General features: G+C 40.5%; 1 pseudogene; it reads right to left on the bottom strand.

Moving 5' to 3' along the window:
- Nucleotides 1-10,168: 10,168 nt before the first annotated feature.
- Nucleotides 10,169-17,854, bottom strand: part of LOC100462217 (small ribosomal subunit protein uS3-like) — a 45,617-nt pseudogene continuing 37,931 nt past the window's right edge.

The raw sequence follows: 17,854 nt of genomic DNA, 5'->3' as shown, positions 1-17,854 counted from the left end.
AGGTTTACAGTCTGTGATTAAGAGGTTGAGCTGTTTTTTTCAGAAGTGTGGTACCCTGTCTAGTGGGCCTCTTTGAACTTAGATTTTGGGTCTGTAAAGCTTTTCATTTGTTTTTTTTTTTTTTAATCACATTTTCTGAAGAATTCCATACATAGTCCCAATATTAGGAAGTAGGCCTAGCAGTTATTATTATTCTAATTTTTTTAATGAGCCTCAGATAAGTTACTTATCCAAAGCCACATGGTTGATGAATAGAGGAGCCCTTGTTAGCATCTGGGTCTGATACTCAGCTCAGCATTCTGCCCACCATTCTGCAACAGGAAAAAAATTTTAAAACTTCACCAATAAATATCTATTGAGGACCTATTAGTAGCTCAGCACAGTAGGAAGGCCTGTGGAAGTGTGCTATTTGCTGGTCCTTAATATGTTCAACGTTGACACATACCTGCTTTGTTCCTTCTTGGCACTATCAGTATAATATAGAAGTCATACACACTCTAGGCACACAGTCTGGAATTACTTCCTGGCTGCAGCATTCTACAGCCACACTTCATTTTATTGTGTTTCACAGATATTGTGCTGTTTACAATAGAAAGTGTGTGGCAACTCTGCATTGAGTACATCTATTGGTGCCATTTATCTGTTATGGTGATCTGCGATCAGTAATCTGTGGTGTTATTGTTGTAATTGTTTTGGGGTTCCATGAACCATATTTATATAAGTCAGCAAACATAATTGATAAATGTGTGTGTTCTGACTGCTCTACCAATTGGCAGTCCCCATCACTTCCCCTCTCCTCGGGCCTCCCTATTCCCTGAGACACAACAGTGTTGAAATTAGGTCAGCTACACCCTACAATGGCCTCTAAGTGTAGGGTGAAAAGTGAAAGTGTTCAAGTGAAAAGAAAAGTTGCAAGTCTCTCACTTTATATGAAAAGCTAGAAATGGTAAGCTTAGTGAGGAAGGCATGTGGAAAGACAAGACAGGTACAAAGCTTGGCCTCCTACACCAAACCATTAGCCAAGTTGTGAATGCAAAGGAAAAGTTCTTGAGGAAAACTAAAAGTGTTGTTCCTGTGACCATACAAATGATAGGAAAGCAGAACAGCCTTATTACTGATGCAGAGAAAGTTTGAGTGGTCTGAATAGAAAATCATACTAACCGCAATATTCCCTTAAACCAAAGCTTATTCCAGAGCAAAGCGCTAACTCTCTTTAATTCTGTGAAGGGTGAGAGAGGTTAGGAAGCTGCAGAAGAAAAGTTTGAAGCTAGTAGAGGTTGGCTTATGAGATTTAAGGAAAGATGTGGTCTCCAAAACATAAAAGTGCAATGTGAAGCAGCAAGTGCTGATGCAGAAGCTGCAGCAAGCTATCCAGAAGATCTGGCTAAGATTGCTTATGAAGGTAGCTATACTTAACAATAGATTTTCTATGTAGGTGAAACAGCCTTCTATTGGAAGAAGATGCCATCTAGGACGTTAATAGCTAGAGAGAAATCAATGCCTGGCTTCAAACTTTAAAGGAAAATCTTCTGGAAAGGATTCATCATTTGTCATAAGTATTAAGAACATTTGTGGGCTGGGTATGGTAGCTCACACCTGTAATCCCAGCACTTTGGGAGGCCAAGGTGGATGGATTGCTTGAGCACAGAATTTCGAGACCAGCCTGGGCAAAATGGTGAAATCCCATCTCTACAAAAAATACAAAAATTAGCTGGTGATGGTGGCATGCACCTGTAGTTCCAGCTACTCAGAGGCTGAGGTGGGAGGATCATTTGAGCCCAGGAGGTGGAGGTTGCAGTGAGCTGGGATTGTGCCACTGCACTCTAGCCTGAGCAATAGAGCAAGGCTCTGTCTCAAAAAAAAAAAAAAGTTAAAGTGTTAAAAAAAATTTGTAACTCATGGGAAGAGGCTAAAATATCAACATGTTATTCATAGGAGTTTGGAAAAAGTTGATTCCAACCATCATATATCACTTTGAGGGGTTCAATACTTCAGTAGAGGAAGCAAGTGCAGGTGTGGTGGAACTAGCAAGAGAACTAGAAGTACAGCTTTAAAATGTGACTGAATTGCTGCAACTCATGATGAGACTTGAACAGATAAGGCGGTACCTCTTATAAATGCTCAAAGAAAGTGGTTTCTTGAGATGGAATCTATTCCTGGTAAAGATGCTGTGAACATTGTTTAAATGACAACAAAGGAATTACAATACTACATAAACTTAGTTGAAAAAGTATTGGCAAGGCCTGAGAGGGCTGACTCCAATTTTGAAAGCAGTTCTACTGTGAGTAAAATGCTGTCAAACAGCGTAGCATGCTACAGAAAAATGTTTTGTGAAAGAAAGAGTCCACTGATGCAGCAAGCTTCATGGTTGTCTCTTTCTTTCTTTCTTTTCTTCTTTCTTTCTTTCTTCCTTTCTTTCTTTCAGAGAGAGATTTTAACACACCTCTCATAGTAACTGATAGAAAAAAGCCGACAAAAAGATCAGTAAGAATATAAAATATTTAACCACATAATTAACAAACTCGCTGTACCCACAAATGTATAATAATAAACACACACCTTTCAAATCAGAACACTTCAGTAAGTTTACCATGAATAAAGCAAATCATAAGTTGTCTTAGTTTTTAAAAATTACTGCAGCCACTCCAACCTTCAGCAACCACTACCCTGATCAGTCAGCAGCCATTAACATCGAGGCAAGACTCTCCACCAGCAAAAAGATTATGACCCACTGAAGGCTCAGGTGATCATTAGAATTTTTACCAGTAAGGTGTTTTTTGGCCGGGCATGGTGACTTACACCTGTAAGCCCAGCACTTTGGGAGGCGAAGGTGAGCGGATCACCTGAGGTCTAGAGTTCAAGACCAGACTGGCCAACATGGTGAAATCGCATTTCTACTAAAAATACAAAAATTAGCTGGTTGTGGTGACACACATCTGTAATCCTAGCTACTTGGGAGGCTGAAGCATGAGAATTGCTTGAACCTGGGAAATGGAGGTTGTAGTGAACTGAGATCATGCCACTGCATTCCAGCCTGGGTGATAGAGTGAGACTCTCTCTCAAAAATGAAGTTTTTGTTTGTTTGTTTGTTTTGTTTTTGTTTTTGGGGGTTTTTTGTTTGTTTGTTTGTTTTGAGACAGAGTCTCGCTCTGTTGCCAGGCTGGAGTGCAGTGGCGCAATCTTGGCTCACTGCAACCTCCGCCTCCCGAGTTCAAGCGATTCTCTTGCCTCAGCCTCCCAAGTAGCTGGGACTACAGGCGCCTGCCACCATGCCCAGCTAATTTTTGTATTTTTAGTAGAGATGGGGTTTCACCATGTTGGCCAGGATGGTCTCCATCTCTTGACCTCGTGATCTGCCTGCCTCAGACTCCCAAAGTGCTGGGATTACAGGCGTGAGCCACCACGCCAGGCCAAAAGTATTTTTTGTTTAAGGTACATACATTGTTTTTTAGACATAATGCTATTCATACTTAATAGACTACAATATACTGTAAGCATAACTTTTATGTGCATTGAGAAACCAAAACAAAATGTGTGGTTTGCTTTATTGCAATATTTGCTTTATTGTGGTGATGTGGGAATGAACCCACAATGTCTCCAAAGTGTACTCATGCCTATGTGGACTTGGGCATGTTATTTAACCTCTCTCAGCCTAAGTTTTCTCATCCATAAAAAGAGCATCATGATAATACCTCCTTAATAGGCTTGTTAATAGGACCAAATAAAATGTGTGCATGTAACTGTTATTAACTATGGTAACATTTCAGGTAGCTGAGTTAGATGTTTACTGCTGAGTTAGATTTTTACATAGGTAGATCAAGAATTTATTACCCGGGAGCTGAATAAGGATTTTTGTTTTTAATAATGTGCATTAAAAGACTAGTGAGATTAAATGTGTTTCTACTGGCTTTACAATTTGTGAGTAAAGGTAGCATTACATAAAATAAAATCCTAGATAAAAAGTGGTATCACTAGCTTACCAAACGCAAGTATTGTTTTTATCATAACTTGACTAAATCATGGCTTTCACATTAAGGAAAACTTTTAAATTAGCACATCCAAGGCCCTGGCCATAGGAGCCTGATCTTCTTGCCTCCAGTATTGTCACTAATTGTCTCTTCTTAAAGAAATAGTTCATGTAAGACCATTTAAACTTTTAAACTTATGCTCAATATGCCTTGATTTCCCCCTCCTATCACATTTGAAAAAGGGAGAAAAAAAAACAAGATATAACAGCTTTTTCTCCATTTTTATCTATTCCCATTTACCCACCATTTTAATAATTCACATAAAAATTATTTTCCAATTTCAATTGCGATTTTTTTTTTTTTTGAGACGGAGTCTCGCTCTGTTGCCAGGCTGGAGTGCAGTGGCGCGACCTTGGCTGACTACAACCTCCATCTCCCGGGTTCAAGCAATTCTCCTGCCTCAGTCTCCCGAGTAGCTGGGACTACAGGCACCTGCCACCATGCCTGGCTAATTTTTTGTATTTTTTTTAGTAGAGACAGGGTTTCACCGTGTTAGCCAGGATGGTCTCGATCTCCTGACCTCGTGATCCGCCCATCTCGGCCTCTCAAAGTGCTAGGATTATAGGCGTGAGCCACCACGCCCGGCCCAAAAATGTTTCTAAGTTGCAATTTTTTTTGTTTGTTTGTTTTTCTGAGACAGGGTCTCCCTCTGTCACCCAGGCTGAAGTGCAGTGGTGCAATCATAGCTCATTGCAACGTCAAACTCCTGGACTCAAGGCACCCTCCTGCCTCAGACCTGAGTAGCTAAGACTAGAGGTGTGTGCCACTGAGCCTGGCTAATTTATTTTTATTTTTATTTTATTTTATGTATTCATTCATTCATTCATTTAAGACAGGGTGTCTCTCTCTCTATTGCCCAGGCTGGAGTGCAATGGCGCAATCTTGGCTCACTACAACCTCTGCCTTCAGGGTTCAAGCTATTCTCCCACCTCTGCCTCCCCAGTAACTGGGACTGGCACACACCTCCACACCTGGCTAATTTTTGTTAGTTTTGGTAGAGATGGGGTTTCACCATGTTGCCAAGCCTTAATTTTTTTCTAGAGATGCGGTCTTGCTATGTTGCCCAGGCTAGTCTTGAACGGCTAGGCTCAAGCGATTCTCCTTCCTTGACCTCTCAAAGTGTTGGGATTACAGGCATGAGCCACTGCATCCAGTCTAAATTGCAAATTTAAAGAGATTATGTCATTTTCTCCTTTTCAGCACTTTAAATGTCTTTGAAGATCAGTGCTTCTTGGTTAGTACAAAGAACAAATGTATATTTTAAAATTTTTAATAAAAAACTAAACATCTGGCCAGGCACGGTGGCTCACACCTGCAATCCCAGCACTTTAGAACCTTGAGGCGGGCGGATCACCTGAGGTCAGGAGTTCAAGACCAGCCTGACCAACATGGAGAAACCCTGTCTCTACTAAAAATACAAAATTAGCCAGGCGTGGTGGCACATGCCTATAATCCCAGCTACTTGGGAATTGAGGCAGGAGAATCGTTTGAACCGGGGAGGCAGAGGTTGCGGTGAGCCCAGATCACGCCATTGCACTCTAGACTGGGCAATAAGAGCGAAACTCCATCTCAAAAATAATAATAATAATAATAATAATAATAATAATAAACTGAACATCTTTGAACAGAAAAGTTTGGGAGCTGTTTCTTCAAAGAATATATAAAAACTGTAACAATGTTCCCTGATTTCAAGTCACTTTCAGATAAGTTTTGTTCTAAATCCTGATAAGTGGAACAAATAAAATAAGCATAGCCTACTGTGACAGAAGTGTTCAGCTGAGCGTCTGTCTTGACAACACTGAAAGTTATTTTGGTGACTTCTCAAAGCAAGTGGGATTTCAGTTAGAATTTCTATCAGATGGACCGTTTTTCCCCTCCCCGGGACACCCTGTGCTTGTAGTCCCACAAAATTTGTTGTACTCCTTCTTCTTTTTCTATGTCAATTAGAATGCCAACATAGTTTTTAAACAATAAAGAGATTTATTTTCACCTAAAAAAAGTCTGGCAGGACAGTGACCATGGAAGTTGGAATCCACTAAGGAGTGTGTAACAACTCACCTGCCAAATCAACTAAAAAAAAAAAAATCCAGATATAGGCACTTGAGAGGTTGTTTAATTCAATGGTTCCTCAACATTGTCACCATGAACTAATTTTTTTCATGCCCTTTGGTTCTGTCATCCTCAGCCTTGTCTTCACAGTCGTAGCACATCTGCCACACAACAGTGATCACATACAGCAGTTTCTCAATTTTGGAAGTTGGTATTTGGGGCTGAATCATTCATTGTTATGGGAGGCTGTCCTGTGCATTGTGGAATGTTTAGCAGCATCCCTGTTTTCTACCCAGTAGATGCGCATAGCACTCTCCCCACAGTTACAACAAGCAAAAGTGTCTTCACTCTTCAGTCATTGCCAAAAGTCCCTTGGGGAGTGGGGGCAAAATCATCCCCAGAACTGCTCACTATAGATACAACAGTCAGTAGCAGAAAACAGATTGATTTTTTTTTTCCTCCAAATGCTTTAGTTTAAGACCTCGCTCAGAAGTTCTCAGCAGACTTCCCCTCCATGGCATTGGCTAGAATTGTCACTTGCTCATGCCTAAACCAACCACATACAAGGTAAATGGGAATCAATGCAGCCCTCAGACTCAGGTAAGTGAAATGCTGTACCAACCCGCACCTCAGCATCTTTGGAGTATATATAAACACACATACACACACACACACACACACAAAAATATATATATATATACACACACACACACATACACACAGACACACATATATATACATATATACACACATATATACATACACACACATATTATATATATAAAATTTTTTTTTGAGACAGAGTCTCACTCTGTCACCCAGGCTGGAGTACAGTGGCATGATCCCAGTTCACTGCAATCTCTGCCTCCTAGGTTCAAGCGATTCTAGTGCCTCAGCCTCCCAAAGTAGCTGGGATTACGGGCGCATGCCACCGCACCTACCTAATTTTGTATTTTTAGTGGAGAGTATTTTTAGTATTTTTAGTTTCACCATGTTGGCCAGGCTGGTCTCAAACTCCTGACCTCAAGTGATCTCCCCACCTCAGCCTCCCGAAGTGCTGAGATTACAGGCATGAGCCACCGCACCTGGCCTGGAGTATATTTTTAAAGTAAACTTTGTATTAGGCCATTCTTGTGTTGACATAAAGAAATACCTGAGACTGAGCAATTTATTTTAAAAAATGGGTTTAACTGGCTCACAGTTCCACAGGCTGTACAAAACAGGCATCTCTTGGCTTCTGGGGAGGCTTCAGGGAGATTTTACTCATGGCAGAAGGTGGAGCAGAAGCTTGCACATCACACAGCAGGAACAGGAGCAAGAGGTGGAGGCTGGAGGGCCACACTTTACAGCAAGCAGATCTCATCAGAACTCATTCACTATCATGAGGACAGCACCAAGCCAAGAGGGATCCTCCCCCTGACCCAAACACCTCCCACCGGGCCCCACCTCCAACAATGAAGATTAGATTTCAACATGAGATTTGGGCAGGGACAAATATCCAAACTATATCAAACCTTTTATTTTGGAATAATTTAACTTAAATTTACAGAAAAGTTATAAAGATAGCACAGAGAGTGCCTATATGTCTCTTACCCAGTTTCCCCTAATATTAACATCTTAACTATGGCACATTTGTTAAAATTGAGAGACTGTTATTGCTTCATGACTATTAATCAATTTTCACAGTTTATTCAAACTTCACCAATTTTTCCTACTATGTCTTTTTTCTGTTCCAGGATCCCACGCGGGATACCACATTACATTTAGCCATTAAGTCTCCTTATTCCCCTCTGGTCTCTGACAGTTTCTCAGTCTTTCTTTGTTTATGATGACCTGGATATTTTTGAATAGTGCTGGTCAGATGTTTTGTATAATGTCCCTAAATTTGGGTTCGTCTGATGATGTTTTTTTTTCTCATGACTAGTTATAGGGTTACAGACTTTTAAGAGGAAGACCACAGAGGTAAAGGTAGAGTTCTCTCCTTATCACATCATGTCAGGAATACATACTACCAACATGACTTATCACTGTTGATGTTAACCTTGATCGCTTTGTTCAGGTAGTGTGTGCCAGGTGTCTCTGCTGTAAAGTTACTATTTTTTCACTTTACATAATCTATTCTTTGGAAGCAAGACACTAAATTCAGCCCATACTCAAGGGGTGAAGCTTTAAGTTCCATCCCTGGAGGGGAAACTGTCTACATGTATTATTTGGAATTCTTTAGTAAGGAAGATTTATCTTTTACCCATTTATTTATTTACTTAATCATATACTTACATATGTATGTCAGCATAGATCCAGGTATATTTATTTTATTATTTGGGTTAAAATACTATACTGTTTGGTTGTTACGGATGGTTAATTTTAGGAGTCAACTTGATTAGGCTAAGTATGCCCAGGTAACTGGTAGAACATTATTGCTAGGTGTGGCTATGAAGTTTTTTCTCCTGGAAGAGAAAAAGGACATAGTAGGAAGAGATTTGAATCAGTTGACTGAGTAAAGAAGATAGCCCTCACCAATGTGGTGGGCATCATCCAAACTGTTGCATGATTAAACAGAACAAAAAGACAGAGGAAGGGTCAATTCACTCTCTCTTCTGGAGTCTGGACATCCATCTTATCTTCTGCCCTTGGACATCAGTGCTCCTGGTTGTTAAGCCCTCAGGCTTGGACTGGAACTACACCACTGGCTTTTCTGGATCTCCAGCTTGAAGATGGTAGGTTGTGGGATTTCTCAGCTTCTATAATCAAGTATGCCAATTATATATATAATCTCCTATTGGTTCTGCTTCTCTGGAGAACCCTGACTAATATAGTTGTTGCTCATTATCATGTGGTTGTTCCCATTATCATTTCAATGTCTTGATATATATTCTTCCACTTATTTCTTCTTGCTTAGATGTAAATAAGTACACAGGCATATAAATATGTTTGTATGTGTATTTATTCTATAGAAGAAATTTGGTCTGGAAGTCAAGTCTGAAAAGGATGATTGTTTTAGAAGCAGCCTCAAGTAAGTCTAAAGCACAGTCAAGATTAAGGACCACCAACCATCCTAAGCCAATTATGGTTGTTCTCATCAGGGCTGTCCCTAGTTGTGGGGGGCCCTAGACACTTTTTTTGTTGTTGTTGTTGTGAAACCTCTATCTATATAAACAAAGGAAATAAGGAGAGAATGAAGTAGAATGGAATTGAAGCTGAAAGTTCATGATAAAGAGAAAAACTAAGAGCATACAAACTAAAGTTACAATGCAGAGACTATGAAGCAGACAGAAAACACACAGAATGGAGAAATATTATAGGCCAGTTGGAACAGGAAAACAAGAAACACACAAAAAGAAGTATGTCTCAATTCCAGACAGTTTTCTAGTTACAATTCTAGCGCCAATCCACGTTTCTTTTTTTAATGAACTGTAAATTTATGGAAGTAACTTTGCAACCAAAAAAGTTCAATTATAGTATGTAGATGTGAAAAACAATGAATAAAAACAAGGAAGAGAATTGGCCAATGCTGCAGGGATAAATAACATAATGAAAGAAGTTAGGGGAGTATTCAGTTTATAGCCAGAAAGGGAGATCCATTCTGAGCTTTAGTTTGAAAAGTACATCAAAATCAATCATTTCAGAAGACCACTAGACAGATAGACTTCCCCAGAGTTTGCAGATCTGGTCTTTATTTTTGCAGACTCAGAAACACGAGCTGCCAGATTACTAAATCTAGTCTATCTCTTGGGTGTAAATACATTGATCAAGCTCATAGAAACTCATACATTAAAAACCCAACCAGGCGCAGTGGCTCACACCTGTAAATCCCAACACTTTTGGAGGCTGAGGCAGGAGGATCACTTGAACCCAGGAGTTTGAGACCAGCCTGGGCAACATAGTGAGACCCCATCTGTAAAAAAAAAAAAAAAAAAAAAAAAAAAAAAACCTGCAAAAAACCTAATATATAATCTGTCATGGGATTAGAGTTTAAAAAAAAAAAGAAAAAACAATACAAATTAATTGATTTATAAATATAGTTGCCAATTGACTGAATACTTTTTTTACTGCCCATAGCATTATATTTCCATAGGCAAATTAATGTGGGAAACAAAATTATTATTGAAAGACTGCTTCATAAGTACAAAATTAGATCAATAGAAGTTGGTTGAAGTTAGTGCTATCAAGTTATAACAATCTGATGCATCCACTTGTATCCTAAGAACATACTTGCTGAAGAGCCTAGATACTTAAGTCTGTGGGCCAGAGCTGACTAACAATCTGAAGACACTGTAGCAGTCAAAATAATAGTCTCCAAAGATGTCCTCATCTGAATCCCCAGAACCTGTGAATATGCTATGTTACATGGCAAGAAGGAATTAAGGTTGCAGATGGAATTTAGGTTGCTAGTGAGCTGAATTTAAAATAAGAAAATTATCCTAGATTATCCAGGTAGGCCCAGGGTAGTAATCACGAGGGTACTTTAAATGTGGAAGAAGGAGGTACAATTTAGAGTGACACAATATGAGAAAGACTCAACTGGCCATGGCTGGTTTTGAAGATGAAGGGGGCCATGAGCCAAGAAATGTGGGAACCTCTAGAAGCTGGAAAATGCAAGAATACAGATTATCCTCTAGATTGTTTAGAGAGGAATACAGCCCTGCTGACACCTTAATTTTAGCATAGTGAGAGGCATCTACGACTTTAGGACTTTTTTCTTTGTACAAGATTTTATTAAAGTTCTTTACAGAACAACATCCAGACTCCAGACACAGCTGCTACGGAGACCCTGTTATGCTGTGGGGACTGGCTGGGACATGGCAGGTGGCTCTGGCTTCCTACCCTTCTGTTCTGAGATGGGAATGGTGGAGAGTATCTCATCTTTGGGTTCCATGAACCCAAAGATGGGTCCCCTGCCCTTGGTCGGGCAGGGGCTTCCTAGGGCTAATCTTACCAGCTGGTTCCCAGGGAAGCATGATCTTCACCTTGATGCCCAACACACCCTGTTGGAGCAGCACATGGTGCACAGCGGTGTCAACATAGTATTAACAGGGTCCCAGCTGTGGATCATCAGGCCATCCTCAAACTTCATGGATTTAGCTCTCTGTCCTCAGAGTTTCCTGGACACAATGACCTTGAAGCCTTTGGCCCCATGCTCCATGATGAACCGCAGCACACCATAGCAGGACTTCTGCACAGCAAGCCCTCCTAGGGATTTGTAACACAGAGACTCTGCCTGGACAATGGCACATATCTCTTGTAGACACCTTTTCAGCATAAAGCTCTACTTTACCCTCTGAAAAGCCAAACCTCTTCTAAACTACAGCAGTCAATTCCCAAATATGCCAGCCCTTCTCACCAAGAACATTCTGTGTTCTGGTGGCTAAGGTAAAGATTTCTGTCCTAGTTGGTGTAACTCAGACCTCAACTCCAGAGTAGCTATCTTCAGCCAGCTCCTGAATGAGAACTTCATTCAGTTCAGCTTTGAAGATACCATCAATGACAAACTTCCTCTTCTTGGAAAACTGCACCACCATCTTGCTGTGGCACACCAGTGAAAGGAAAGGATGACATTTGGGACTTCTGACCTCCAGAACTGTAAAATAAGGTAATTTGTTATAGCAACAATGGGAAATGAACACAGACACCCTGCCAAAATTTGATCTTTCTGACCTCTATTTATGGATTCCATAAATTTTCCTTTCACCATCTTTTAAAGCAAACTAATATAATAACTTGGTGTAAACTTTTAGTTACATCACAATCCAGACAGGCTTCTCCAGCTGGATCACCTTAATTGGTGTTCCAATTATTTGGACACTTTTTATTCTGGCAAATCTTGTATGCGGGCCATTTCTTGATCCTGGGAATCTCCAGACAATAGGATTGAAGAGATCTGGCTCTAAGATTTCTTATTGTTACATTTTGTTCTCTCAAAGGCCATTCTAGACTAACCAAAACTGAAAGGTGAATTCTGGAATCCCTCCAAATGTCTGGGGACACCAAATCTAGGAGAGTACAGGGCAGGACAAATATCTAATGGCATGAGTAAGCTGGCATATTGTAACCGAACACAGAGATTATTGTTCCCTGAAGAATACAACTGCATTACAGTGTCAAAGGCTTGTCTTAAAAGACAGAGCATGTTCCTCCTTGTATCAAGCTAGATACAAAGAGATCTTCCTCATCTCTGAAAACAAAGTTCTTTATAGTCCATGTTATAGAGTCCAGATTTGTTCTAAATTTTAAAAAAGCTAAAAGTTATTGAGCTTTTACTATGTATCAGGCACTATTCTAATTTCATTTAAGTTCATTTAAACTTCACCACAACCCTATGACTTACCAATAATTATCCCTGTTTTACAGATGAAGAAACTGAGGCTCAGAGTGACTAAGTAGTTTGACCAGGGTTAGACAACTGGTAAGTGGCAGAGCTATTATTTGAACCTCATCAGTCTAGAGACTGAGTTCTTAACTAATACATTTTATACTACAGTTTGAATATGTCCCTCAAAGTTTACATGTTGAAAACTTGATCCCCAATGTCATGATGTTGAGAGGTGGAGCCCAATGAGAAGTGATTAGGCTATGAGGCCTCTGCCCTCATGAATGGATTAATGCTGTTATCCTGGGAATGGGTTCCTTATAAAAACGATGAGTTTGGCCTCGTCTTGCTCTCTCTCTCTCTCTTTCTCTCTCTCTCTCACCTTCTCTTTGTCCTTCTGCCATGGGATGATGTAGCAAGAAGGCCCTCACCAGATGCCAGCCCCTCAATCTTGGACTTCCCAGCCTCAAGAACCCATGAGCTAATAAATTTCTGTTCACTATGTGAAAGTTATCAAGATCAAAATGGAGTCACTTGGGTTAAAAAATAAAAATAAAAAATAGAGCCTCAAAGGGCCATGAAGGAATGGTTCTCACAAATAAATGCCTGGTAACAAAAACTATCACAAAAGATGCTGCAAAAACCGTAACATTGCACAAACACCACAGCAACCTTGCACACAAAACAGTATTTCTGTGAGGATATCTGCCTAGCAACTGCCTATCTAACCTTGGACTCGTATCACCTTTGTAATTGATCCTTGTAGCTATGGCTAAATTATCTCAAAACAATTATGTAATCCTTTTAATTTTTTCTTTAAAAACCTTTGTGTTCCTTCACCTCCCTAAATACCCATGTAGTTTACTAAGGGTGCACATGCTGCTATTGCAATGCCCTATTCCTGAATAAAGATCATTTTCTTTTAGAGAGCCTCTCTCTGTTATCTTGGTCGACAATTATAAATTACCCAGTCTGTGCTATTCTCTTATAGCACAAAACAAAGACACTTTTCCATAATTTAGAAGTGTATTCATCTTCAACAAATACAGGTATACCAGAACGAAAATAAAGGGAAGTACAGGGGATGACTACATAAAGAAGAGGATGTTTTTCACAATAAGGACTATTAATAACAAAGCAAAGTAATTATGATAATAATTTAATTAAAAATGAGAGGATTATCTCCAGTAATTGTGTTTGAGAAGAAAAACTTGTACTACAAACTTGGAATAATGTGCTTATAGCAGTTTAGTCATAGTAGTTCTGTTGAAGCTGTCTAGTTGGATAAAAAAGTTATTGCACTGTGAATCAGAAGAATCGGATTCCAGGTATTCTTGCCGCTATTTAACTAAGTGAGCTTGATAAAGCCACTAACCTTCTAGCTCCTAGTTTACCAGAAATAGTATTCATGCTGCTGGAGAAAGCACTGTAAGAAGAAAAAGGATAAATGCTTTCTTGTCACAGGAGATTGAACAATAGCATCAAGAATTTATTAACATTTTAAAATACTAAAAGAGTATAATTGGATTGTTTTTAACACAAAGGATAAATGCTTGAGATGATGGATACCCATTTACCCTGATGTGATTATTACTCATTGCATGCCTGTATCAAAATAGCTCATGTACCCCCATAAATATACACACCTACTATGTATCCACAAAAATGAAAAATAAAAATTTTTTTAAAAAGAATTTATTGAACACATCCCATTTGAAAAGCACAAGGTAAGTTGAAAATTGGAAGGGACAACATTAATTTATTTCATCAAGTTTAAATTAGTGGGTAGTGAGGCCTGAAAAACAATACTCCTAAAATTATAAAGAAAAGTTTAAAAAATCATCAGTGAAAAAAGGCAAATCTACTAGATAGCTCATGATCCTTTTGCATCCAGGTAAGCTGGGATATCTATGCATTTTAACAGCTTTTGTAAATTTCTCTATTCCACTAGAGATATTCTTAAATGAAGTTAGCTTTTGGTTCAAGTCAATTTAGTTCAACCTACATTTATAGAATGCCCTCAAAAGCAATTTACTCTGAAACTAAGGAAGCCTAAGCTCCAGGCCTGTCACTTGCACAGCCCCCATGAGCACTGGGAGCTGCTGGGCATTTGGTGGAAGCAGAAACCAGGTCACAAACAGGAAGAGGTTCTATGTAGCACTTATGGTAAATTGCCTAAAAGAGTTCACGGAAGGAAAGGACCTGAATTTCCACAGCTCTAGTAAATTGTTGTGGCTCTTTTTGCATTCTAAATGTAGTACTCACTTTTCAACATAATTTTGTATCCGTAATGTTATATCAAAGCACATCCCCCAAATTCTATAAGAGATTTATACAAAGATGAAGGATTTCACTGTTTTGTAGGAAGAAGAGTGCAGAATTAGGTATAAAACAAAATTGCAGGGCACGGTGGCTCACGCCTATAATCCCAGCACTTTGGGAGGCTGAGGTGGGTGGATTATCTGAGGTCAGGAGTTTGAGACCAGCCTGACCAACATGGTGAAACCCCATCTCTACTAAAAATACAAAAAAAAAAAAAAAAAAATTAGCTGGGCATGGTGGCAGGCACCTGTAATCCCAGCTACTTGGGAGGCTAAGGCAGGAGAATCGCCTGAAGCCATTGCACTCCAACCTGGGTGACAGAGCAAGCCTCTGCCTCAAAAAAAAAAAAAAAAAAAGCTAGTCCAGTAATAGCAACAAAGTGTAATAGGATCGCTTAGAATAAAACATTAGTAATACTAATTCGTTGCAGTATCCTTATCTTCTGGATGATGCCAGGCTCACAAAAACAAACAAACAAAACAAACCCTGAGAGAGTTGAAGAAATCCTGAATCTGTGAAATAGCCCATGGCCTGGAGTTTCTTAAGGTAGTGCCTTTTAAATATAAATATAAAGATAAATATATATATATATTTTTTTTTTTTTTTGAGATGGAGTCTCACTCTGTCGCCCAGGCTGGAGTGCAGTGGCTCGATCTCAGCTCACTACAAGCTCCGCCTCCTGGGTTCATGCCATTCTCCTGCCTCAGCCTCCCGAGTAGCTGGGACTACAGGCACTCGCCACCACGCCCGACTAATTTTTTGTATTTTCAGTGGAGACGGGGTTTCACCGTGTTAGCCAGGATGGTCTCGAGCTCTTGACCCCGTGATCCGCCCGCCTCAGCCTCCCAAAGTGCTGGGATTACAGGCCTGAGCCACCGCGCCCTGCCAATATTTTCTATTGTGATCTGTAGTGTAACAGACAGTAGTGTTCATCAAGTATACTACACACTCCTTTACATTTCTCAGCTTTCTATTTTTCTTTTTTTTTTTGAGACAGAGTCTCACTCCGACACCCAGGCTGGAGTGCAGTGGTGCGATCTTGGCTCACTGCAACCTCTGCCTCCCAGGTTCAAGCGATTCCCCTGCCTCAGCCTCCCAAGTAGCTAGGATTACAAGCATGCGCCACCACGCCCGGCTAATTTTTGTATTTTAGTGGAGACGGGGTTTCACCATGCTGGCCTTGATGGTCTGATCTCCTGACCTCGTGATCCGCCTGTCTCGGCCTCCCAAAGTGCTGGGAGTACAGGCGTGAGCCACCGTGCCTGGCCTCAGCTTTCTTCACAGTTAAAAATTGGAGGCATGTGTCTATTCTGGTCAATGGCCCATGAGAGAAAGTGATTAGGTTGTTTCTGTTTCAAGGCTCTTAACCCTGGGTAAGAGCTAGTATGAGTCCTCTGTGCTCTCTCTAGAAAGATTTTAAACCTAGAAGTAAAGACCATCAAGATGGAGTAATTGAAGGATATATAAATATTACATTCTTGAAGATCTGGAAGACAACCACCAAGGAGAGCAAGCCGACTTTATGGGACTTTATGGGAGTGACGTATGACATGTAAAATACTTTGATGTTAAGCTATGCTGATTAGGGGTGGGGGTGGGGAGGTGTTACCACAATTTCACCTAGTGTAGCTTATCCAGACTAATTCATTCTTTTTTCTTTTTTCTTTTTCGATTTGGAGTCTCACTCTGTTGTCCAGGCTGGAGTGCAGTGGCACAATCTCTGCCCACCGCAACCTCTGCCTCCTGGGTTCAAGCAATTCTTGTGCCGCAGCCTCCCAAGTAGCTGGGATTACGGGTGCACACCACCACACCCAGCTAATTTTTGTATTTTTAGTAGAGACAGGGTTTCACCATGTTGGCTAGGCTGGTCTCGAACTCCTGACCTCAAGTGATCTGCCCATTTTGGCATCCCAAAGTGCTGGGATTACAGGCGTGAGCCACCACACCTGACACAGACTAATTCTCACATACAAATAAATGCATTTCACATCTTGACTGTGTGTGTATATGTGTGTTTGTGTATGTATATACACACACATACATAACTGAACCAAATTTAAATATAATATCCTTGCTATTTCTGATTTACCTAGTATTTTCTGTTCTATTTAAGAAAATGATTATACTTAATTTTACCACACCCTAATTGGTCTCCACCCACAATGTGAAAAATACTGTCTTAAGTTGCCTCAGATGCTGACTGTCTATAAACAAGTTTCTGGCGTGTCCAATTATTTAGAAAAATAATTATAAGTTTTACAATAAATGCATTGCTACAATGAAAATGAAATGGAAAATACAAAATATTTCATCTTGTAAAATTAAATTATGGCTTTTCTTGCAGTGTTTCTATTTGGTGCATACATGTACATACATGTGCATACATATATGCATGAATGTTTTTAGATGTTCTGCAAAACTGTTGGTTCCGCTGCTCTGTAAGTTTGCACTTTATCACTCCAAAAGAACTCCATTAAGATCGCGGCCGAGATCTCGCCACTGCACTCCAGCCTGGGCGACAGAGCGAGACTCCGTCTCAAAAAAAGATCACGGCCGGGCGCGGTTGCTCACGCCTGTAATCCCAGCACTTTGGGAGGCCGAGATGAGCGGATCACGAGGTCAGGAGATCGAGACCGTCCTGGCCAACATGGTGAAACCCCGTCTCTACTAAAAATACAAAAATTAGCTGGGCGTGGTGGTGTTAGCCTGTAGTCCCGGCTTCTTGGGAGGCTGAGGCAGGAGAATCGCTTGAACCTGAGAGGCAGAGGTTGCAATGAGCCTAGATAGCGCCACTGCACTCCAGCCTGGGCGACAGAGCAAGACTCCGTCTCAAAAAAAAAAAAAAAAAAAAAATCGCCTGATCCAGGCCGGGCCTGGTAGCCCACGCCTGTTAATCCCAGCATTTTGGGAGGCTGAGGCTGATGGATCACCTGAGGTTAGGAGTTCCAGACCAGCCTGGCAAAATCCCCTCTCTACTAAAAATACAAAGATTAGACGGACGTGGTGGCACGCGCCTGTAATCCCTGTAATCCCAGCTACCTGGGAGGCTGAGGCAGCAGAATCACCTGAACTCGAAAGGCAGAGGTTGCTGTGAGCCGAGATTGTGCCACTGCATTCCATCCTGGGTGACAGATCCAGACACTGTCTC

The sequence above is a fragment of the Pongo abelii genome, chromosome 5, assembly GCF_028885655.2.
Source record: "Pongo abelii isolate AG06213 chromosome 5, NHGRI_mPonAbe1-v2.0_pri, whole genome shotgun sequence".
Lineage (NCBI taxonomy): Eukaryota > Metazoa > Chordata > Mammalia > Primates > Hominidae > Pongo > Pongo abelii.
This window is presented reverse-complemented; position numbering and strand designations above follow the sequence as displayed.